Source organism: Thermobia domestica, chromosome 3 (assembly GCF_964235325.1).
Source record: "Thermobia domestica chromosome 3, izTheDome1.hap1.1, whole genome shotgun sequence".
Lineage (NCBI taxonomy): Eukaryota > Metazoa > Arthropoda > Insecta > Zygentoma > Lepismatidae > Thermobia > Thermobia domestica.
In genome coordinates, this window is record NC_137456.1 from 189,854,279 (window position 1) to 189,872,627 (window position 18,349).

Sequence of the window (18,349 nt, forward strand, 5' to 3'; positions counted from 1 at the left end):
GATGTGCTAATTGATCCCCCTTGCCATTCGAAAATTTTGAGTAGGACCATTCCGGGACCCTGTGGAGGACAATGGGACAAATACTTTTACTTTCAATCATTGTACTTTTGAAATGACGACACACGTGTTTTGCTGTTTTGGCATCTGTCTCACCGTTTCAGGTTTCTTGGAGGTGACCATAAACTTTATAATGACGTTTTTGCTGACATTTTAACCGGACGCCATTTTGCACAGTTTAATTTTAGAGAGGCAAAACCTACTCCGTCTTCTTTAATTTACAAACACGTTTCCAATGATGTGTTACTTGACCCCCTTACCATTTACAATTTTTGAGTTGGATCCTCCATGGGACCGTACGGGTGCCCCTGGGACAAAATTTTTTGCTTTGATACGTTGTATTTTTAAAATAATAAAACACGGGTTTTCCTGTTTTGGCATTTGTCTCACCGTTTGCGATTCTAGGGGTGGAAACGGATTTTCTGTATACCCTGTATGCTCAAATAACTCGTATAGTATATGGATTTGGAAAATTTTTATTACAATTTCGTAATAGGCGTCATTATTTCTTTCGATTGGTGTATAAGCCATCTTCCACTTCGATATTCACCACAAAAAAATTCTCGTGTCAGCGCTCGTGCAAGCAAGACGTGTAGTACAACCGCTCCTACAGATTTGCTTTCATTGCAAATATGTCTCACTTGTGTGGTAGTTGCAAGAAAGAAATTTCAGCCGTCAATCTGAAAGAAATTATTTCGTGTACCGGTGGTTGTGATAATTATTTTCACGCCAAATGCGGAATGCGGAAAATATTCGAAAACTAGGAGCAAGAAAAGAACACTGGAAGTGCGATGTGTGCAAATCGGGCAATAGTGCGGAGTGTACGCTAAACCAAGATACTGACTTGAAGAAGCTAGTGCAGCAAGTGAGTGAAATTCATGCAAATATGCCAAATATTATGCAAATGAAAGATAATATTCGTGATCTAGGGAAAACCATAAACTTTCTATCGAACAAATTTGATGACTTTGCTAAGGAAATTTGTGATCTAAAGAAATCAGTTAGTGATCTAACGAAAAAGTCGGAAACTTTGGAAACAGAAAACAAAAAATTGAAAGAAGCAATTGGAACACTAGAGGACAAAGTAAGTGAACTAGAGCAAAAACAGTTAGATGAAACTATTGAAATAGTTGGAATTCCCGAGACAAAAGAAGAACAAATCGTTTAGTAATAAAAAACCAAAACGATTTAGAATTTAAGGAATATTACAGAAGGTATAGAAATAAACTTACACAATTAATAAAGAAGTTAAAAATGACTACTATAGAAAACAAATTACATTATGTAATAACAATGTTAGTAAATTATGAAAGGTAATAATATATTATAGATAAAAATGACAAAAAGTATGTAGAAATAAATGAACTAAACACTAAAAATGGTCTAGTAACGTTTGAACGTGATCCAATGTTAATAGTTGAAAGTTTTAATGAGCATTTTTCCAGTGTTCGCAAAAAAAATAGTTAACAAAGAGATTGGTGATAAAATAGATTTGAATTTGAATTCCCAAACTAAAGTAGTAATCTCTATATTCTTCACTCCAATCACTGAACAGGAAATTGAACGCTTCATAAATGAATTATCACCAAAAACATCTGGTATAGACGGATTATCAGCAAGTGTATTGAAACATACGAAATCAAATATAGTAAAACCTTTGCAGTATATCTTTAACCTAAGCTTAGAAACAGGTGTATTTCCCGATGATTTTAAGACTGCTGTAATAAAACCTATATATAAAAAAGGCTCAAAGGCTGACCCTAATAACTATAGACCTATATCAATCCTCAGTAACTGTGCTAAACTGTTAGAAAAATGTATGAAGAGAAGATTAGTTAATTCTCTTGAACAAAATAAATTATTTTCTTCAAATCAATATGGATTTCAAAAAGGTAAAAGTACATCAGATGCGGTATACAATTTAACAGAGATTGTTTGTAAAAATGTTGATAAAGCTGAAAAAGTAATTGCAGTTTTCCTAGACCTAGCTAAAGCATTCGACACAATATCACACAAAATTATCTTAAATAAACTAGAAAGATGTAGAATAAGGGGTATATTGCTATCTTGGTTTAACAGTTATTTGAAAGACAGAAAACAGGCCGTCCAAATAGGTAATTTTCAAAGCAATTATTTATATGTAAAACAAGGAGTCCCTCAAGGAACTGTATTATGCCCAATATTATTTTTAATTTATATAAACGATTTGTGTAATTTAAAAATGGACGAGCATATACAATCATTTGCTGATGACGCCTCACTTATATTTACTGGTAAAACATGGACAGATGTATTCAAAAAAAAAAACTGAAACAGAAATGAAGAAAGTAAAACAATGGCTTGATAATCATCAGTTAGTATTAAATGCTGAAAAATCCAGGTATATAACGTTTTCACCAACTATAACAGGACAGCCAGAAAACATGTAATTAAAATTGCATTATTGTCAAAATACTGAAAAATGTAACTGTAGTCCTCTTATTAGTGAAAATAAAGTAAAATGCTTAGGTATATTTATTGATAAGCATCTAAAATGGTCTTCTCACATTACACATATCGCCACAATACTAAGAAAATTATTATATAAATTTGTTCAATTACGGAACATTGTAAGCATAAAAATATTACGAACTGCATATTATGCTCTTGGAAATAGTATACTTACATATGGTATATTAATTTCGGGTGCTGCTTACCCTACTCATTTAAAACCTCTGATTGTTCAGCAAAATAATATTGTAAGAATATGTTTAAAAAGAGACTTGAAAGTAGACTAGATAGACTCTATGACCAATTCTCAGTATTACCACTTTCAAAATTATATTTGCAGAAGGTATTAATATATGTTAAAAAGAACAGAAACAAATTGGAAGTAATGAAACATACGTATATAACCAGAAATGTGACAAAGAAAAATTTAGAAATTAGAGTAACGAGTAAATCTATAACTCAATACCAAACATATTACAGAGCTCTGAAGATCTATAATGAACTCCCACTCCGAATCAAAGATGAAAGTAATTTCAAAACATATAAAAGGTTAATTTTACAGTGGTTAAAAGAATTTAAAAGTGTTTAAAAAACTATTGTTAGCTAAAAGTAAGAATAAAGCTCATATGTTACGATAATAAAATAAATAAAACACGAGAATCAGGCTCACACACAAGCATTTGCTTATGTGAGCCATTTTCTTTTTTATTATTTGCATAAAAAATACAAAAAAATCGCAATATAGAAATAAGTGCATTGAATTAAGTTACCCGACACTGGGAGATAGACATGACTTCTCGAAGTCCGAAGTCCTGTCATCTCTGAATACCGGGTACGTTAAACTCTACTAATAAAGGGAATCTATTTATTTATTTATTTATTTAGCCTGTTTTGACTTACAATATGGAGAGTATCTCCTATAAGTTCTACAGTTGTCATGCATATAAATCAAATTGTAATTACAGCTTATTACACCATTTGAAGTACAAAATTATAATAAACATCACATGTTAAATTTATTACATAATTACATCATATTCATACATCGTTATCATTTGCAAATTCCTGAACTGAATAATATGCTTTAGAAAGTAACAGAGTACGAATTTTGTTTTGAGTATTAAAATTTATCTCTTTATAATGTGATGGTAACATATTATAAAGTCTCGTACAATTTAAATAAACATTTTTTTGGTACTTGCAGTAATTTTGTTGTACTACGTAAATGTCGTTTAATTGCCGCGTGTTGTATGCATGAATATCTCTTGTTTGTATAAACATCTGTTTGTTTTGTTTCACGAAGTGTATACATTTATATATGTATAGGCTTGGAAGGGTTAAAATTTTTTGTGATCTAAATATTTGTTTACATGATGTTCTTTTATTTAGTCTGAATATTATTCGTAGTATTTTCTTTTGTATCCGAAATGTTTCCTGACTGCATGCGGCTGACCCCCAAAAGATAATTCCAAAACTGAGGAGTGATTGGACTTTTGCATAGTATATCGATAATAAGCTATTTCGTGAAACTGTATCTCGTAACCTAAAGAACGCAAAACATAAAGTAGTTAATTTTTTATTTAATGTTTTAATATGGGTTTGCCAAGACAAATCATCATCGATGTAAACACCAAGTAATTTTGTTGCATTAGAATACTCAATTTGTTTTCCATTAATGTTTAGCGAATTGAAGGATGGATTATTTCCTGGAAAACGAAAGTTAATTGCGACTGTTTTATCTGTATTTAGGAGAAGGTTATTTGCATTCAACCAAGTAACTATTTTGCTTATAACCTTTTCTGTCTTGACCAATACTAAATTTGGGTCTTGTTCAGTAATAACTATATTTATATCATCAGCATATAACATGCATTTTGTGGGGTGTAAAGTTTTTATCAGATCATTTATGTAAATTATGAATAGAGTAGGGCCTAAAACAGAGCCCTGAGGGACACCTCTGGTAATTTTTGTTTGTTTTGAGAAGAAAGTGCAGGATCGATTTGATTCTACTTTTGTAATTTGAACAGTTTGGCATCTATTTGTTAGGTAGGATGAAAACCACTGGTTTGCTACGCCACGTATGCCATATTGAGACAATTTATTTAGCATAATATTGTGATCAATTTTGTCAAATGCCTTTGACAGATCGATGAATAAACCTATAAAATAATTCTTATTATCGAGTTATTTCAGGACATCTGTAAGAAAATCAAATAAAGCGGTATCAATACTTTTATTCTTCTGAAATCCGTGCTGAAAAGTCCGATTTCCTTTAGAGAAGTAAAAGCACTTATAAGTAGAAAATTTACTTGTTAATTTCTGTAACAGTTATTTTTCTTATTCTTTTATTTTATTTTCATTAATATTTTGTATATTGTTACTTTATAATTTAATATGTTTATGTATTTTTATGTATATTCTTTAGTATATTGGATACATCCAATACATTAATTTTCTTCTTTAAATAATAAATATATAATCTCCCTCTCTTCCCTTGTAATATGGGTTCTCTTAAAGTCGTTTGGTGGAGTCACTATTACCGTAGATGAGAAATTGTTGCTAGTTGAAGTTTAGCGTCTCTTTTCAGTACTGTGTACAGAGATTATACAGTATTACATTTTGATCTAAAATTTCAAATACGATATGAACCACCGTAATTTGCGTTCCAGTTATTTTTTCACAGGAAGTTTTATTCTTCACGCGAGATGCACTTTCTAACGACTAGGCCAGAGGGAAGAGCCACAGAAAATTGAAAATGAAATGAAATTTTTGAGTTTTACGTCCCACGATTATGCCGGTTAGGCTATAGGAGACGGTGATGATGAGAGATTAATGAAATGGTGGAATGAAGAAAGTGGGAGGAAACGGGAGAACCCCGAGAAAACCTACGCACACGGTGTTTGTCCACCACAAAGTTCACTTGGCGGGAGCAGGGTTTGAACCCGATACCCCAAGCACCAGAGGTGAACGTTCTACCAATGAGCTACCGCGGCCCGGAAGAGCCACAGAGCGTTGATATAGTGGTCAGTTCTTTTCCCACATGTATCTAAAAACTAAAACTAAAAAAACAAAAACAAAAAAGAAAACGTGAAGTACCAATATTCACTTCGAGTTTAACGTTCCATCTTCATGCTCCTCTCCTATGCAAAGGAAAGACAGATGGGAATGATAACGAACGAAATATTGGAATGCAGGAAGTAGGAGCAAACATAATTCCTAGACAGTCCACACACATAGTGCTTGTCGAACACAAAGCTCACTTGATGAGAGCTGGGATCGAGTCAAAGACCCCACGCAACACAGGTGAGCTTTCTACCACTGAGCCAACGCGGCCTCCAGTAGGTGTTGGATAGATTGGGAATTAGAATTAGTAATACAGGTATATAATAAAACCAAATTATTATTATTATTATTATTATTATTATTATTATTATTATTATTAGTAGTAGTAGTAGTAGTAGTAGTAGTAGTAGTAGTAGTAGTAATAGTATTAGACCCTATTAGTTTATTACGTGCATTCTGAATTACATGAGTCCCTACCGGGAATCGAACTGATCTCTGTTGCGACGAACCGTGTTCGTTCTCCATACATCCGCTGTTGCTACATCTGAAGAAAAATTTGAAACCTGGTTGACCTTATGAATCATTTCCAGCTCTATGAGGGGTTGTAAAACTACAAATGCAGAACAAGAGTTTGCGTGCCTGATCATACCGCCGGTCCCTTTAACCTCTATAGCGAGAGCGAGGGGAGGGCGAGTAATTCCAGTGGGTGGTGGATTTGTGTCATCTTATCGCCAAACAAAATCTTCGCAAATGAAAGAAATGTTATGGGTAGTGCTTAGTTCACAGCTTTTGTATTGAATTGGGACACTTTGATGTCATCTGTGAGTTGGAAGCCGTAGATTTTATCTGGAGTAGATTCCTTTCGTTCGTAAACTTTCTTTTCATAAGTGAGTATATTTATGACTATGGAACACTTTTGCGGTAGAAAATGGGACCCCGAGTTGCTAGTCTAGTGAGTGATGGTTCACATAATCTTGGGTTCGATTCCAGATGGGAAAGCATATGTAGAATTTTAACTGTCTTCGACATTCGTGTATTCGTGCCCCTGTCGCGTTCAGTGAAAATAGAGTGGTAAGAAGTGAAATTAGGTACAATAGAGGTAATTACAGAAATAAAATTACTGAGGAATGTTCGATTAATGTTAACTTTAAAAAAAATGATAAAATCCTAATCTTTGGTGCAGTGGTCCGAGGTTCGATTCCAGTGGGGACACTCGATCCAAAAGACGTAACAAGTTTTCCGGGCCAGACATCCTGAGTGGGCTTTTCTTCATTCACACCAGGCAAATGCCGGGATGATACCTAACGTACAGGTCCCAGGTCGCTTCCCTCCTTTCCCGGATAGTATGCCCACCGGAAGATGTGATCTCTAATATGTTACGGGCTTACAGCCACAGATACCAGTAATGTCCAGAAATATGTATAAATAAAAAAATAAAATAAAATCTTTGGTGCATGAGGACTCTGGTTTGATCCCATTTCGCGCCAAACAGGCTTTATGAGTTTTCCCTGGGTTGTCCCGTTCCCTCCCACTTTCTTCATTCCCCCATTTTATTCATTCTCATCATCATCATATATACTATATACGGTATATGAATGGGATGTAAAACTTAAAAGATTTATTTTAGTTTCTTGAGGTCGGAACGAAGTTATTTAGTTTTGTATCCGCCTTTAACAAAAAATCCTATCTTAATCCTAACTATAAATAAAACTACATGAACTGACATAAAATAAAGGGGTACTTCCAGTTGACGTGGAAAGTTGAAATTTTTCATGATTGTAGCTTTTCGGGACTAACTCACAGGAAAATTACCAAAATTACCAAATATTTTTAATTTTTAGGGGGTCTAAAAGGGAGTGAAGTTGAAATTCGATATGCTTGTACATTTTCCTTAGCGTTAACTAAGTAAAACGTCAAAAATACAAATTTCCAACTGTAGAGTTGTTTTATGAGGAAAAAAATATTCTCAATTTATTTCTATTGAACATCTTCTACACCCCAAAATATTTAGACGCTTCCAGCAGGATTAGAATGATGAAATTTGCCATGATTGTAGCCTTCCGAGACTAACCTACAGGAAAATGCCAAAATTGAATATTTTAAGTTTTTAAGGGGGTCTAAATAAGGGCGAAGAAATTCCCATATTATTTAAATGGACATTTTCGTGGGATACGAAATCTTATCTTTTAGATAGTTAAAATATGAAAAGAAACTTGATAGAATTGTGGGTTTAACAGGTGTGAGGCTATAGACCGAGTCAGTGGGTGAAGTCCTCAGGTGGATCAAATTCAAGAAATGTACTTAAAGAGCATATACACGCAATTCACTCTTGATGCAAAGGCTGATACACAAGAAATTCGAGGCCGAGCAAACGCGGGGTCTGGGCTCTGGGGGCGGAGCCGCTAGCTAACCAAAGGCTAGTATGAATCTAAAACTACAGACACCAGAATCAATCTAGACTTTTGTTCTCGGTTTACTCATACAGCTAAAGTTCAGTGAGAACGAATGGTATGTGCTGTATAATGATTCCAGTGAGTGACGTTCTCTGGGTTTGATCAAGGACAGGAGTTAATACACTCAATCTCATTTCCTTTCAGGTCAAGCGAGATTTTTGTTCATTTATCTCAATGCAGTCAATGTTTAGAAGTTATATGTGCCAGAGTTTCTTCCACAAAAATCTTTCTGGGGGTATTCCGGATCCGTAAGGGAAATGATGGGAATTACTCTCAGAGACGTATTTACAGAGGCCTGTATGGCTTACGACCACCCACAACCCTCCAGGAAATTTAACCCAAATATTTTTCATTTGATATGTAATAATATTGTTGTCATAAAACCACATTTATTGCTAATTTGGATTTAGCTACCTGTTTCCGAAAATATATATATATAGGTGTATATATATTGAACACTAATTCACAGGAGTTTTATTGTATGGTTACTTTATAAAATAATACAAGATGATTTTTTAACACTTTTTACTGTTTTTGTTTCTCCTTACTTTTAAAAAGAACGAAGAAAGTTACATTAGAACATTGCACTAAAATGAAGAGTCTTATCATAATGCAAACATATCTAAGCTACGTCTATATTTACCATGATATTAAAACTATATTTTATTATTATTATTATTATTATTATTATTATTATTATTATTATTATTATTATTATTATTATTATTATTTCCTCGAATTTTTTAAATAAATAGCAAAGATAAAAGAAATTTTAGTTTGTATTAAGCCTAATACCTAAAGCTTATTTACATTAATTCGAATTAGAGTAATGAATTAGTTGTAAACTATTTACAACTTATTATATCTAGAAGTTATATGATTATCTACATTTTATTGCAAATGTCTGATCATATTAGATTTAATACCAGACGATTTACGTCTGTACCAGATTATTAAAAGTAGCATCATTTTGCTTATAAAAAAATATGCAGTAATTGTAGCAAAGCCTCTCCTTATTTAAACCTTACTGATCAGTCTTTACCTTTTAGGTGCATATTGTTCAAGAAACTGAATTAAAAATTCTTTACTTACAATCATTTTTCTTTAACAGAAATCCTCATGCATTGTAGTCTGATTATGAGTCTCCAAGTCGTTTTCTCAGTGGTTCTGCTGTAAGATCTCTCAGCGGTAGCCAAGCCGTTGATATAGGTACAGTTAATATTTTCACACATACGCTTTCAAATACACCGTAACCTAGAGCAGAACTTCTTAATAGATTACTGTTTCTATACAACATGCATTTGTAGGTTTACAAACAAATTAGTTTTCTCGGCTTTCTCGGAAACTATGCATGAGGATTTACACTCACCCATATCATTTTGTTCCGTTTAATGAGATCTGTCGATTAGTAGACTTATCATCTTTCGACTTGTTTTTTTTTTTTTTTTTTTTCGTTAAACGCTAATAATGTAAATTCCTCCATTACATCTTACTCAAGAGGAATTAAACCACCCTTGCGTGCACCATTGATTCCAGCTAAATCTTCATTATGGGATCCCATCCGAAGTACTCGATAGATCGGAGTTTGGATCTAGTTCTAAAGAGAGTCTAATCTCAGACTCTACTGCAAAAATAAATGTTGTAGCTATTAGTCCATAGAAATCGTAAACTTGCGAGAAGCCCGTGTTATAAAGTTTAATTAAGTTAGTATTCTTTCTCTCCATCTTTTCGAACTTACATGTAGTCGACGTTTCTCTTAAGTTTTCTATATAAAGTCTGTCCCGGAATCTCCCCCCAGAAGTAATTCTTAATCATGTCCATTCATTTCATTCTTAGTGTTTCTCTACCTCTCTTTCCATCCACTTCCATTGCCATCGCTCCTCTAACTACATAGTCGTTTGTTCTTTTTATTAGTTGGCCATGGCCATACTACTGCAATCTACCTTCCTGGATCTCCTTAGATATCTGTATAAATGTGGTGGGAGCAGGAAAATTCGGTGCAGGAAATTTCGGTGTAAGAAAACTCGGTGTAGGAAAATTCGGTGTACGGAAAACTCGGTGTGGGGAATGTTAGGTGTAAATAGATTCGTTGTAGTAGACCGTAGGATTTATTAAAAAAACTCAACTTTGAGGATAAATGAGCGTATAAGTTCAAACTTTTTGTAGAACGTACTTTTACTGCCTACTATAACAGATTTTTAAAAATTGTGATCGTGAAATAATTTGAATTCTAGATTTCGACGGATTTTAACATTTCATGACCATTACATGACGAGAAATTTGTTTTTTGATATCCGTTCGTGTGATTTAGCGAAGCGACCATCGCTACCAATCGACAATTAATTCAAAATTTAGGTTTTTATGCTGTTTTGGAGGATGTCTCCTAGAATTTTCTACTTCCAAAAAAATGAAGGTTACTGGACGGGTAAAGTTGAAAATTGTAGATTTTCTAAAATGTTCTGACGATTTTACGTCTATTTTATAAATAAATATTTAAATCTAAATTCTTCAGAAACGACATAGTTGATTTATGTTACTCAAAGGTGTAAAAATAAATGCCTCAACTAAAGTATGAAATGAAATGAAATCTGTAAGTTTTACGTCCCACGCTTATGCCGGTTAGGCTAAAGGAGACGGTGATGATGAGAGATGAGTGAAATGGTGGAATGAAGAAAGTGGGAGGTAACGGGAGAACCCCGAGAAAACCCACGAGCACGTTGTTTGCCCACCACAAAGTTCACTTGGCGGGGGCTGGGATCGAACCCGGGACCCCAAGCACCAGAGGTGAACGCTCTACCACTGAGCCACCGCGCCCCCCCCTCAACTAAAGTATCTACGCCTGATTGGAGAAGAAGTCAATATGGAGTCAATAGGGTTGCAGTACTTGTTTACCTTAAGGCAAACAAACTAAAAAGTCTGATTGGAAGAGAAGTCAATTATTTGTACAACTATTATTTGATAAAACCATCCTGCTTTATATTGCCCTTTTCACTTCCACTAAGACTTTTTTGATCAATATATTTTTGCATCTTACATATGTATATACAGAGTGATTCCTCCAAAACTCACGGATTTCATTTGGCTCTAGAATTTCTAACTGAAGTCGGATTTTCATGCGGTTTGCTGCAAATCATCAAAGAAGAATGGGAGATTTCTGAGACTATGTTTACTGGTTTAAATTCATCCGGGGTAATATCGAGCAGGCCGCAAGAAAAACAGCAAATATTCGATATTGTACGGTACAGTTCGAATGAGATATTGGATATTTGAAGCAAAACTGAAGAATACAAATTAAGTGTTAGTGGTAACACATAAATCACATGTTGAATAGCCGGTTTCTCGGTATAAACGACAGAGAGATTTCTTGGGTGACTTAAAGAGTCGGTAACTGACATCTTCAACAACATCCGCCAGCGGGGTCCGATGCTTCCCTGTTTTACTCAGAAGCGATCCTTTTCCTGACATTTATTCACTAACGACCATATTATGTTCCTGTCTGGGGCAGAACGTGAGGCAAAGTTGCGTGTAAATGCCCTTTGCGTAGCAACAACAGATCCCGTTCTCCAAAAACTTTTTAACGATAAAATCACGTTACTCCAAAAAGTGCATTATTGTAACTGTGTCCTGATCATATTGATACAGTAGCAGAGCATAATTCTCAATACAACGGCCCAGTTTCCTGTTTCTTATTGACCGTCGTGAGGTTACCATCTAACAAAGAAACTCAAATCTCCACACCGCACCCTGGTTCGATCCCAGCTCGCGCCGTGTGGACTTTGTGGTGGACAAACACCGTGCTCGTGGGTTTTCTCGGGGTTCTCCCGTTTCCTCCCACTTTCTTCATTCCACCATTTCACTCATTTCTCATTATCACCGTCTCCTTTAGCCTAACCGGCATAACCGAGGGACGTTAAACTTAAAGATTTCATTTCATTTTTTCCACACCGCACCTCACCTAATTCCAATTTGGTACAGTGGCGAATATTTGCTGTTCTTCTAGAGGTGTGGCCGATATTACCCCAAATGAATTTAAACCAGTAAACATAGTTCCATAAATTTCCCAACGTTTACGGATGCGCACGAGTCGAGACATGTCTCGAATCTCGACTCGACTCGACTCGACTCGAATTCGAGTCGAGATTCGAGTCGAGACACACTTTGTAAAATTCGAGACGAGTCGAAACAAACGTATTTCTCGACTCGAAAATTCGAGTCGAGACACGAGTCGAGTCAAGACAGCTCATAAAAATCTCGAGTCGATTCGAATGTCTCGAAATTTTTTTCTATAACTTTTAATATTATTATGAAGAAAGTATTCACTCAGGAACAGCCTTGAAACCAATTCCAGCATTTATTACTTTAGAAAGGTACAGAACGAATAAATTTAATAGTTAATCTTTCGAGATCAAGATTTAATTTTCAGCTCAATTCAGTTAATTAAAACTAATAATCAATGTCGTGATATTTGATTGTACTTCAAATATAATAATAATAATAATAATAATAATAATAATAATAATAATAATAATAATAATAATAATAATAATAATAATAATATTTGATTATCTAGTTTGTATAAAACTATTATCCGTAGGCTATATCTATTTTGTATAAAGACATTGCAATAAAGTGAACATCATAAATTCTTTGAATGAGCAATTGGCAGTCTATAATAATTTAGCATAGTTATAACTATTGTGATTTTATTTCCATGAACGCAATAGGGCTACATAACTTTTGGACAGGGCCGGATTTAGGGGGTGCAGAGGTGTGCCTTCCCCCCCCCCCTTGTTGTAAATATACACTATCTAAAATGAGAAGCTAGCAGTGAAAATACCAATACTTTCCGAAACTTTCTGCCATCATGTTTCCGTTTGGGGCTTAAAAGAAAACAGAACTTTGTAAAAGTTTAAGGAAAATGGTTTCCAAAAGGTTGAAGGAAAAGGATTCGCCAAGCAAAACGATATAGCATTTGTGAAGTAGGGAAGAAAACAGAAGCCAGGAGGAAAGATTTTTTTTTATGCATATCACTTACGACCCTCTTTAAAATACTTTCCTCCGTTCTATGCATCAGTGTTGTCAGGGATAAAGAATATTGTTACATGTCACTTTGAAGAGTTTCAGTGTAATTGGTATTTTATTAGTTATTGGTGCACCCCCTCAGACAATCCTGAATCCGGCCCTGCTTCTGGATTATTCGCTTCCCCAATCATGTGTTACGGATAATATATAATGTAACATTTATTGTACATCACATATTATGATACGAGACTATTTTACATAGTATATTACAATAAATGGACTGCTTGGATGCCAAGAATTAGTACAGGTACCTTTCACTTCTATAGATAGGTATTTTTAAAAGGAGTTTTTTAAACACTAAATAAAACAATAAACTACATACAGTAGTTATGGTTTTGGTTCCCAACATATAGGAAATATGGATTGTTCATGAGATATTGAACTTCAACTTTCACTCTTGGAAAATTTAAAATTTGAGTTAGACCACTTGGCTTCAAAGCAGTTCACTGTGAGATAAATATACTTCTCAAGTTACTCTTCTGGTTGCAACGCTATTGCCTTTTTTCATGGCAATTCCAGACAGTTTTGTTTTGTGCTCGGAGTATATTTTATATTCACCTAATAAAATTACGGATTCATTTTGCAAACAGTTTTAAATTTACAGAAACTATTAATAAAAGTCCACAATCAAATCGAGCTAATTGTTTAATGCATTTCGAAGGCTTCATAATCGTTGGACATAAAATGGACTCAACCTAGCCCCGGGTCCGCTGTGACTCAGTGGCACAGCTTTCACCCTTGGTATGTGAGGAGTCTGATTCGATCCCAGCTGGTGCCAAGTGGGCTTTGTGGCACAGAAACACCGTGTATGTGGACTTTCTCGTGGTTCTCTAGTTTCCTCCCACTTACTTCATTCCACCATTTCATTCATTCTCTACGTTACTGTTTTCTTTAGCTTACAGGGCAAAATCGTGTGACGTGAAGTAATACTGAAAGATTTCATTTCGAGTTAGCCGCCCAAAATTATCTTGCCCTCCCCTATTTTAAGTTATGGTTGGAGGTGTGAAATCCAAGATGCAAACACTTTGCTCTTGAAGTAAGAAACAGTAATTCCTATACTGTTCTAACTTCAGATCTTATAAGCACATAATGTTGAATGTGATGATTCGCTTGAGTCAGAGACGTGAATTATTGATTATAAGCTCCTCAATAAGAATGAACAAACACGTATTCTAGTTTTCCCGTTTTTAAAGGAGGAAAGAAGTTAATTCGTGTAACACTGACATTTCTGGGATTTTATTCATTAAACTTTATTCTTCCTCACGTAACTCGGACACATCTGCTAGTATATGTATTTAGGTATACACTGTTGTGCAGCTCTTAGGACAAAAGTAAATTCCGCGTGCTACGTCACTTGCGAAAGTAAGTTTTGTATGCCCGAAGTGGCATAGACTGGTGGTACTTGAACCATACATAGAAAGTATGATACAGGAAGCAATACAAAGAAACATATGATTAGAAAAAATGACACTTTTATTCAAACTCAACGCTGAAACCACTGCGATTCATGATGTCTCCTAAGATATTAAAGAAGCTACTAACTGGTACTTACAAGGTTTTGTGATTACCACAGACAGTGATGCATGCTCTGCACTGTGCTTCCATGCTACTTACAAGGTTGGTAATGAGTAGACATCGGATTTTTATGTAAATGCATATTTTATTTGCTTATATGCATCTCTGTTAGACTTGGTAGAGGTTTCTAACAACGATAATACAGCTTGAATTTGAAGTTTTATAGTGCGTATAAATGCATATTTCAAAGGTTAATGCATATATTAGTGCTTAAGAGCATATTCAGTATATTCTATGTTTTAATTTAAGATATATGCTTATAGCATGCAAAAATGTCTATGTAACAGAGTGACTTTTTGCATGGGAGCGTGAGGAATTCCTAGTTTATGGAGAAACAATATTGTTAGCAACCAAGACAAACAAGGGATAAACTTGTTCTGAAATCCTACAGGTTTTTTTCTCATATCCCCCAGCCCTTCCTCGCTTTCTAGGACTAGGCAGAAAATGGAAATTTTAAAAAAAATCACGGTCATTCTTTTGTAGAAGGCGAAGGAAAGTTTAGAGCAGCGTTTCCCAAACGGCGTGGTGTGCCGTGAATGGGCCGCTGGTGTGCCGCGAAGCAATCAAATTGCAAAACGTAGGGGAAAATGTATATTTGTATTCCACATTACTATGAACCTCTACTGTGAACTACAATTTTAAGTTTCATACCGTGTTACTTGTACATTTCTAATGTTGAAAAAAGTATTTGTTATTGTTATGACCATTATTGCTTCTTTATTGTTGCAGACTATTTCGTAACTTGAAAATTTAAAATATCATGCAATCCTTTCGACAAATTACCTACATTTGTGTTTTAAAAGTAAAAGAGATTTGTTTGTTCGTTCGTTATTTAGTGATCTTCATTCTTAGTAAAAGGTTGGATACAGTTTTCGAAGAAGGAAGCGTATTTTTAATAATCTGAGTTCAACATTTCATTGCAGTTGTTTTCTGTTTTTAAATTAGAATGAAAAATAAGCATAGTGATTTACCACGAGGAAAACCCCGTGATCGAGCTTTTTTCTCTGTGCGAAGGAGATCAGTAATCAAAGAAAAAAATACCATGTGTTTTATATTTACAAATAATAATATCTATAAGTGTGCCGCAAGAATCCATGTTACACCCGTAGTGGGCCGCAAGTTGAAAAAGGTTGGGAAACGCTGGTTTAGAGGAAGAAATAATTGGTACACTCCTTCCTCCCTGCTCTCTCTCTGCCTAATATATTTTCTTTATTTTATTATCTCCGAAACACCATTGCAGACAAATGCTTTTCGGTAGAAAAGTTAGAAACTAACCATCCCACTCTTGGACAAAGTGGGCAACATGCGGTACTCAGGTCAATGAACCTGCTTTGGAAATTTTCGTGCAATTTAGGTTACTGAGAGGGTATAGTTTCTTCAACTATGCCGCCTTCTACTATGGCTCGTGCCATAAATAAGTCATCGTCTGATCATATGGGAAACACCGCTAGTTGTCCTTGCCTGACATCTGTTTCATATTCATATTAGCCAGTGACGGCGATAAAGGGCGGGCAGACCCCGCGGTGCGGGGGAGCAGACTTGAGGGGGCCTCTACAAGGTACGCTCAGCAAGGAACCTTTTACTTGTAATTTATAATTTTAATGCATTTTGAAAGCGTTTCTACACAGCTTATAATTAATTCTAATAGTTTCACAGAATTAAACCAGTTGAGAATGCTCCATGAGCATTGCCAGAACGAACTTAAAAAGAAAGGAGAGATGGAGCGGGAAGGAAAACTGTCATTGTTCCTAGATGTAAAAGTAAATTTTATCTGCACCACCTTCTCTCTCGCAAAAATTAGTAAAATATCATCTCCCTATGAGTTACAGTTCTCGAGATATGGCTGCTTAAATATCTAGAAATTTGAACTTTTTGGCCAATATCTGGGGAACGGTGGCCAGTTGGCCAGTAAACAGTTAATCAGTGGACATTGGTTATTATTTGGTATTAAAATGTTCACCATCCTCTTAGGTATTGATCAACACCAATATGATCTCTCTACAACTTACGGCTCCCAAGCTATGGCTCATTAAATATCTAGAAACTGGCCATTTTTGGCCAATATCTAGGGAACGGTAAGTCATATAGAGATGATATTGGTGTTAATCAATCCCTAATAGAATGTTATACATTTTCGTATCAATATTAATTGATGACCACTATACAACTGGCCACTGACCAAACCACTGGTCAGTTGGACAGTGGCCACCGGTTACTATTTGGTACCAAAAAGTTCACCATCTTCTTAGGTATTGATCAACATCAATGTCATCTCTCTACAACTTATGGTTCCTGATATATGGCTCCTTAAATAGCTAGAAATTGGCCAATTTTGGCCAATATCACGGGAACGGCAAGTCATAGAGAGATGATACTGGTGTTAGTCAATACCTAAGAGGAAGGTAAACATTTTGGTACTGATATTAATTGGTAGCTACTGGGCAACTGGCTATTGGCCAAGCCAGTGGCCAGTTGGACAGTGGCCATCGGTTACTATTTGGTACCAAAATGTTCACCATCTTCTTAGGTATTGATCGACACCAATATCATCTCTCTACAACTTATGGTTCCTGAGCTATGACTTCTTAAATATCTAGAAATTGACCATTTTTGGCCAATATCACGGGAACAGTAAGTCATAGAGAAATGATATTGGTGTTAGTCAATATTTGAGAGGATGGTACGCATTTTGGTACCGATATTAATTGGTGGCCACTATACAACTGGTCATTGGCCAAACCAGTGGCCAATTGGCCAGTGGTAATCGGTTACTGCTTGGTACTTAAATGTTCACCATCCTCTAAGATAATGAACAACACCAATACGATCTCTCTATGACTTACGGTTCCCGAGATATGGCTCCTTAAATCTCTGGAAGTCGGCCATTTCTTGGCCAATATCTCGGGAACGGTAAGAGTGACGCGAAAAATTTAATCACTTTCTCTGATAGTTTTTGAAGCTCTATCAAATGCACGGTTCAAAATTGAAAAATCGCAAATAACAAACAGACGGACAGACAGACAGACATAGAAAATTCAGTAATGAACTTCTTAGGTTCGTTGATAATGAAGTAATAATTAAAATTAAATAATGAGGAATGACTATGAACATGAATGTCAGGTTTCTTTTTGCGATTTTCCAAAGATTTTATTTTCCAGTGTAACATTTGCATATTATTATGTTAGTCTATTTTACCATATTTTCATTATCGTGTATCTTAGACTAGAATTACCGTGTATTACAATAAATTATTGTATTTACTAGAAGTATCTACCAAGAAAACAATTCGAGATATTGAAAATTGTTATTTGAAGAAGACAGTTGCTTACTGACAAGGCAGTGGCTCCACTGAGATCCGAACGAGACAATTGTGTTCGCATTTGATATGTTATAACTAGACGAATCCCGAAGTTATACGTGTCACCGGGCGGGATATCGTGAGTTACAACATATTCAACGAAGTTAAAAAGTTCGTTATTGAATTCTCTATGTCTGTGTGTCTGTCCGTCTGTCTGTTATTTGCGATTTTTTTCAATTTTGAACACTGCATTCGATATAGCATCAAAAACTATAGGAGAAAATGATTAAATTTTTCGCGTCACTCTTACCGTTCCCGAGATATTGGCTAA